Source organism: Crocuta crocuta, unplaced genomic scaffold (assembly GCF_008692635.1).
Source record: "Crocuta crocuta isolate KB4526 unplaced genomic scaffold, BGI_CrCroc_1.0 scaffold263, whole genome shotgun sequence".
In the NCBI taxonomy this organism is placed as follows: domain Eukaryota; kingdom Metazoa; phylum Chordata; class Mammalia; order Carnivora; family Hyaenidae; genus Crocuta; species Crocuta crocuta.
In genome coordinates this window covers 1,005,271-1,012,891 of record NW_027529541.1, presented here as the reverse complement: position 1 = coordinate 1,012,891, position 7,621 = coordinate 1,005,271, and the positions used below count along the sequence as shown (strand labels likewise).

General features: G+C 37.1%; 1 protein-coding gene across 1 annotated transcript in view; it reads left to right on the top strand.

The window, feature by feature from the left end:
- LRRTM4 (leucine rich repeat transmembrane neuronal 4) overlaps positions 1–7,621 on the top strand; it is a 699,153-nt gene that overhangs the window by 329,308 nt on the left and 362,224 nt on the right. The gene's annotated exons all lie outside the window — the stretch shown is intronic.

The following is a 7,621-nucleotide window of genomic DNA, read 5'->3' as shown; positions in this document are numbered from 1 at the left end:
TACGCATTTTAACAGGTGAAACTTATATCCAGTCACCTCTGTTCTTGACTCAGGCTGTTATTTTAACAGACAACTAGCATATAGTTTTTTGCATTTTCTTCTTCAATTATATAGGAAAATGATTACCTCTAAAAGGATATATATATCCTTTGTATATTAAACAAATTATATGTGTATATATATATGTATGTATGTATAAAGATATATGTAAATCTATGCATCTATCTATATATATGTAAATATCTATATACAATGTACAATTGCATATAATGTGTCTATATATGTGTGTGATTATCTAAATGCCACTAGAAAACAAGCATAATTCACTAAAAAGGAGAATTTAAAATGAGTGGAGGCTAGGGTACCTGGGTGGCTCTGTTGGTTAAGTGTCTGACTTGCTTTTAGCTCAGACCATGATCTTACAGTTTGTAGGTTTGAACCCACATGGGGCGCTCTGTGCCCTGACCTCATGGAGCCTGCTTGGGATTCTCCCTCTCTCCCTCTCTATCTCTCTGCCCCTCTGCTGCTCATGTTCTCTCTGTCTCTCTCAAAATAAATAAATATACTTTAAAACTAAATAAAATAAAATAAAATAGTAGAGGCTTCTGGATCATTCTTATGATATAGTCAGTCAATCACTCTGTCTCTTCATGATTGAGCTTCCTCTATGTAGCAGACTTGTAAGATTTCCAGTGCAGAATTTTATTAGGAGTAGGTTGAAATGTTCATTTTGTTAGGAAACAGTTCTTATTTTAAAAAAGAAAAATAAATGCATAACGAAAGAGAGAAAGAATAAAATAGTGGAGCTGTATCCAAGTTTGCCTGGTAACATCATGGTAGCCAGGGCCTTTTATCCTCTATTTTGAAGCAAAGAGAAAAATGCAAAAAGAAAAGAGAATTCAGGTATCCTATTATCCCTGTTGCCTAGCTTAATAAACTATCAGGAGAATTTTTCTTTCCAGTTTTACAGAGGCTTACCTAACAACGGACCCCAGCTCCATTATGTAAGTTTCAAATTCTTGACAAAGTAGTTGCTCTTTTTTTTCTCTACTAAATAGATGGCATCCAAGAAGCAGCTAGGAGAAGCATGAATGTACAAATTAACCAGGAATAAATACAAATTTTCAGCCTTACTTAGAGAAAATAATAGCCCCCAAGGAACCACATTGATTGTCTTCATCTTGTCAATAATGTATGTAAGTGAGGCTACAGAGACTCTTAGGCAAGCTCAAGGAGAGCTCTGTCAAGGCAGGAGGGGGAGTGAGGCAGCAAATGATTGAGGTGGCTGCCTGGGAGTCCACATTTGGTGAGGTGTGACACATTGGCAGGTAGACACTCAGTGCTCACCAATGAGCCATGCAGCCCCTAATGAGTGTGAGTCTGCACCCAGTCACATTCAGAGGTTCTCACATGATTCTCCCTTCACACAGAGCATTTTCCCTCAGTAGTTTAAAGAACAGCGTAATATGTCAGAAACCAGTTTCCTTAGTGAAAACTCAAACCAGTTTTAATGCTCCCTGACAAAGTGATTTCCATGTGTTTTACAGATTAGATACATGTAGCAAGTATTTATTCAGTATCTGACACATTCTTCACATAAAAAGACCCTGAGAGTTTTGGGTTCTTCTTTAATAGACCAAGCAATCTGTGAAATTCGTAAAGGCTCTAGATTAATGCTGTCCACTAGAAATATAATGGCAGGCATATATGTGAGCCGCATATAGAATTTAAAATTTTCTAATGGCCACACTGAACAAGTTTTTTAAAAAGATAAAGGGGCGCCTGGGTGGCTTAGTCGGTTAAGCGTCCGACTTTCGCTTAGGTCATGATCTCGCGGTTCGTGGGTTCGAGCCCCGCGTCGGGNCTGTCTCTCTCTCTCTCTCTCTCTCTCTCTCTCCTAGAAATGAATAAAAAAAACATTTAAAAAGATAAAAATCACAAATATATTTTGCTTAACCCAATATACCTAAAATATTATGTTTCAGTATGTAATCAGTAAAAGGATCATTGAGTTCTTTTACATTTTTTCTTATCACATTTTTAAAATGTTTATTTAATTTCAGAGAGAGAGTGCACACATGTGAAGGGGGAGGGACAGAGAGAGAGGGAGAGAGAGAATCCCAAGCACACTCAGTGCTATCAGCGCGGAGCCCACCGAGGGCTCCATCCCATGCACTGTGAGATCATGACCTGAGCTGAAATCAGGAGTCAGACCTTTAACCGACTGAGCCACCCAGGTGCCCTTCATATTACATTTTTGAACTTTAACATATATTTTTTTCACTTACAGCACATTTCAATTCAGACTGTACATGTTTCAAGGGCTCACGAGCCTTATGTGCCCAGCGGCTGCAGTATGCAGTACTTACCAACTCCTCTTGTTTCCAGGCTCAGAGAAACATGGTGTGAATAAATACAAATTCAACTTTGCATGAAGTTTCACATGGCCCTTGGACCTCAAATTAAGATTTCCTGTTTGAATAACTGCTTGTTCTTTTTAAAAGATATTTCTGTCGGGAATTAAAGAAATATCTTTAAGAAGGCACAGTAAAATTCTTTCCAAGTATACACAGCCATATAAAAACTGAAGGCAGACAGTATTAAGGATTCCTGCTATTAGACTGCTACCCTTTGCTTCCTACATTTTGTTCCTTCATTGTAGTAAGACTATAGAAAATCCTTGAGAGTTCACGCACAGCTTGTGGTTGTCACAACTATCAACCCAAACATAGCTGTTTCCTAAACCATTAATTGCAGATGTTTTGTTATCTCCTTTTTTCTAATTCCACACCAGTCCTTCCCTCTTCTCCTGTTACGTTTGTCTTTCACTGTCTGCCTGATTCCTGTGTTACAGCAGGTACAGCTATTTTGATGCTTTGCGTCGTTTCCATTATTCAAACACAACACAATAACCATTTACAAGAATAGTCCTCATATATTTCCTTATTCATTTTCTACCATTATTTCAAGGCATGCCTGAAAATTTTTATTTTGCGAGATGTCCAAGCCCTTCTCAGAATGCATTTGCCAGGCTAAAACTCAATAGCAATCCAAGGAATGGCTAATTACACATGTTCCTGAACTACAAGTTAGAAAGATTGTATAAAGTTAAGTGGTCACATACCATGAAGCCATGGACTTGAGTGCCAAGTTGTACCAATGGCTAACAAAAATCACCTGTATTGAGTGCAAAGGATGTTCAGATTATGTAAGTTAAGGGGAAATCTTCCATCACAAGAAAAATAGCAACTCTTTTCTGCTATTAATAATAATTTTTTTTTAAATTTAAAATGTTTTATTTATTTCTGAGAGAGAGACAGCATGAACAGGGGAGGATCAGAGAGAGAGGGAGACACAGAATCTGAAACAGGCTCCAGGCTCTGAGCTAGCTGTCAGCACAGAGCCCGATGCAGGGCTCGAACCCACAGAACTGTGGGATCATGACCTGCGCTGAAGTCAGACGCTTAACCGACTGAGCCACCCAAGAGCCCCTATTAATAATAAATTTGAGTGTGCCTAGGTGGCTCGGTGGGTTAACTGTTCGACTTCAGTTCCAGTCATGATCTCAGTGTTTTTAAGTCTGAGACCCTCTGACAGCTCAGAGCGTGGAGCTGCTTCAGATTCTATGTCTCCCTCTCTCTCTGCTCCTCCCCTGTGCTCTCTCTCTTTCTCTCTCTCAAAAATAAATAAACAATAAAAAATTTTAAATAAAAAATAATAAATTTAACAGTTTTTCACAGCACTAAAACTTCATGATATGAACTCTATTTGATTAAATATTTAGAAATCCTCAATATTAAAAAAAAGTAAAAATTGAAAAAGTCAAAAACCTATTCTATTCATATGTAGATTAATCTTTCCATTTTCTTCACACATTTGGCACTGTTTCCAGTGTATGATCCTTACAAATCACCTGAATTCATAGCAGTGCTCTTTTTAAAATGTATATTTATATTTTTGAAATTTCTCAATTGAGTCCAAGGGAGAGCTTTAACCGAATCTTTCAATACTTGCAAATCATTTTTGCTCCAATTAACATTTGCAGCAGTAAAATGGAGTAACTAGATGGGATTTGGGTGAGAAATAAAATAAAAAAGAATCCAGGAGTAGGTGGGAAAGTACTGAAGCCGGGGGGAGAAAAACTCGTCTGAGTGAGAACGCAGACCCAAATTAATAGAGTCTGGGTAACAGGATAGAGAGGCGATGGCATAATGTACATGGCAGATCTTTTCTAATCACATGAAAACAAACCCCTCAGAGTCCATAGAGAAACACTGTGCCATTAATTCTGCTCTGCTCTCTTGCACACTAACAGTTCCTGTCCTAATTAAATGTTCTCCTGGAACATATGTTTTATTGTCTGAGCTGTGCCATTAGATTTGATATACTTGTGAGTCTTGTCATCTGGGATGGGAAATCCCTCTTGGAAGCTTTATCTGTATCCATGTCTTCCCTGAGCAGAGGGTATTTGAGTATCATATCGTACTGGCAACAAACAGCAGGTGTAAATACGAGAACCAAAAATGTTGAAACCATTCCTTTGAACTTTGTATGCTTGTAGATCTCATGGAAAATGAATTAGATGTGAGGGGGAAAAATAGCTTAAGTCCAACTCTCCTTACATCGATGCAGCATTCTTATTTTTCTCTGGGAAAGATTTATAGTTTTTTAAAAAGGAGAAAATTTTATTAATTATAATAAATCAGATATTATCAAAGAAACTGGCTACCTCTAAATTCTTTTTACTGTATAGAGTAAGGTATTGCTTGAGGAAGTCATTGGCAAGAAAGCAGAATGAAGGAAAGACAGAAGAGTTTGAATTCTTTATGCTGTTGGAGTCAAAGTTACTTAAGTGGGCACCAGAACTTTTTAAAGGCTGATTGAACTGCATAGAGATTTGAATTGGTTCTACCACTCTAAAATAGAATGTCTTTATTAGGGTGAAATAATGAAATATTGGTGAAACACTGGCTTTAGTTACTGAAATCTCTGGGTTCTACCATATAGAAATCTCTGACTTTTAAAGAAACTAAATGGGAAATGTGGTAGCTATGGAAAGAGGGAGTTGTAATTCTAACTACTCAAGCCTAAAACTTCAGAACCTTCCATTCCTAATTTTCAAAGGCCCTCAATTGGAACGGGGCCCTCTGTTTCACAGGATTCCTTCTACTTCAGGGTCTTGGCTTGGTTTGCCCTTTCAACTCTAAAAGTTAAAAGAGGATGAATGCACCTAGTGCTATGTCTGTAGCATCTCTGGTATGCTTCCCATATTACCAAAGGTGAACAGAGTAATCTTGATCCAAAAACATTTTTAAGCTTTAAGTAGAAATGAAGCTTGTTGAAAATACAAAGTATTAAAAGAGTTTTCATAAATATACTCATCAAAATTAGACATGAAATCCTTCACTATTCTAATGCTATTCCCAGTCTTTAGGTACTTAATCATCACAGATTACGATGGACAATAGGATCTTATATCTCTAGAGGAGAAGTTTCTAAGGACATAGTGTTTGAAGGTTAATTCTAGAAATAGGGTTTAGGAGAAAAATTAATAGACACTGAAAGAAGAGGTTAAATATATGCCATCAGCTGAGAAAGTCTGAATATAGATTTTTAAAGACTGCATTTTTAATATTGTTTAAACAACTCCAAGCAGATGGCTGACTGTAGATTAAAGGTGACATATTGAATGGGCTGCAATAGTGTTGGAATTTGAAAATCTTTGATCTTAAATTTTCTTGGCAGTAGGATAATCTTTGAAACACAATACTAAGACAGTAAAAGCAATGTTCTCAGGCTATTGCCTTCTCTTTCCAAGCACATATACAAATTTTATGAGAACTCTGATGACAACTAAGGCTTCAGTTCTCTGAAATACTCTTGTTTATATCATTCACTGCTTTTGTCATGAAATTAACACAGGTGTACTGTACCAAATTACAATATATAGATAAAAAAGAAAAAGGAAAAAATAATACAACTTTGGGGTTTGTTTTGTTTTACTATTTTTTCAATTAATGTTTCTTTGTTGATTACTCTGCTCTTTGAGTATTTTTACTCCATGAATGTGGTATCTTCCCTAGCTTTATACTCTATGCCTATTATTATTATCTCTTCCTATTTGTGTCGCTGTTCTTTCTTGCTAAAATGAATAAGTTTGGACTTTCAAGTCTATAAATTCTTTTCCTACGTGTTTTATTTGCTGCACATTATTTGAATTATTTTGTTTAAATTTCTCTAATCATGCTTTCATATTAGAGCATACATTTGCAATCTCAGTCTTCCCTCAGTTCATAAATTGAAAGTCCTCTCAAATCTCCATGAGAATAACAATTTTCTGGTGGTTTTCCCAGCAACTCTCTTGCATCACAATGTATTTGGTCTTGTCCTTCAGATATTATCTCTTCTTTAGAATTGGCACATCTGTTTCTATGACTTGTGCTATTTTTTTGTCTTGATCATCTTTCCATATGAGTCGGTAGACTATCATCCAGTTTGGAAGCTAAGGAGAATTCTATCATATTTTAACTCTCTATTCCAATTTTATAGTCACATAAAAATAGAAGGGGAAAACTTAGTTCTTCTGAAGTTTTATTTTTCTAGAACGGAAGTCCTGTTGCTTCCATCAGCAGAGTCACGTAGGGGCACCTGGGAAGCACCTGTGGCAGAGAGCCTTCACTGCAGACCAGTACTCGGTAGGACTGTTGTCATCAGGAAATGGTGTTGTTTTTGTTCCCATGTAGTAGTAATCTTGTCATTTCCTGAGTGAGTGTGGTGAACACTTTGATGTGCTCCCGAGTATCCCTTCAAGGAAGAACCTATATCCTACTTGGAATCTTGTCCACGATCAGCTTTCAGGTATCCGCTTCTTTAGGAATTGCCTTAATTATAGAAAACTACTTTGTCCAAGGCCACAACCCTTCCCAGGAAGACCCACAAGTGGTGACCTGGCCATCTTGGCTCATCTCAAGACAGCTCTGGACCATTCTTACTCCAGGGTTTCCAATGGGTCAGCCAAACTTTGTAACTGAAACTTTATTAAAGTGCAGCTTCTACCTGTTCTCTCTGTTGTCATTCTTTTCCCTTTCATACATGTTCTCTCCAAAGCATTTTCTAATAAACAATAAATATGTCCTCAATATTAACCTCTGTCCCTGACTGTGCTTCCAAGGGAACCCACCCTGTGACAGTAAGTTATATGGATAGTGGATGTATTATAGTTATGTATAAATTCATTAACTTAGTGAATTTTAAAAAGGCACAAGCAATGTCTAGATCGAGTCCCAGCTATCCCTTTTAACTCCACCCCTTGACCTTAAGCTAGCAGTTGGCATTGAAAATCCTTTAGTGGCTTTTCCCCCCTCATTTTCCTCCCTGGGCTCATACTTTGCGTTTTGTAAACAATGAATAATTGGCCCTTTCCTCAATCCAGCCTCTCCTTGTTTATGTCTTGCAGAAATTCTGAGAAGATTCTGACATGTGAAAAATACAGTTGTCCCAGATTCTCACACATTTATTGTTTGCTTTTTCTGTTTCTATACATCATTGATTATTTTCACTTATGTTTTGAGGAGAAGGAGAAATCTATAAGCATGAGCTCAGATCACCATCTCAAGGCAAA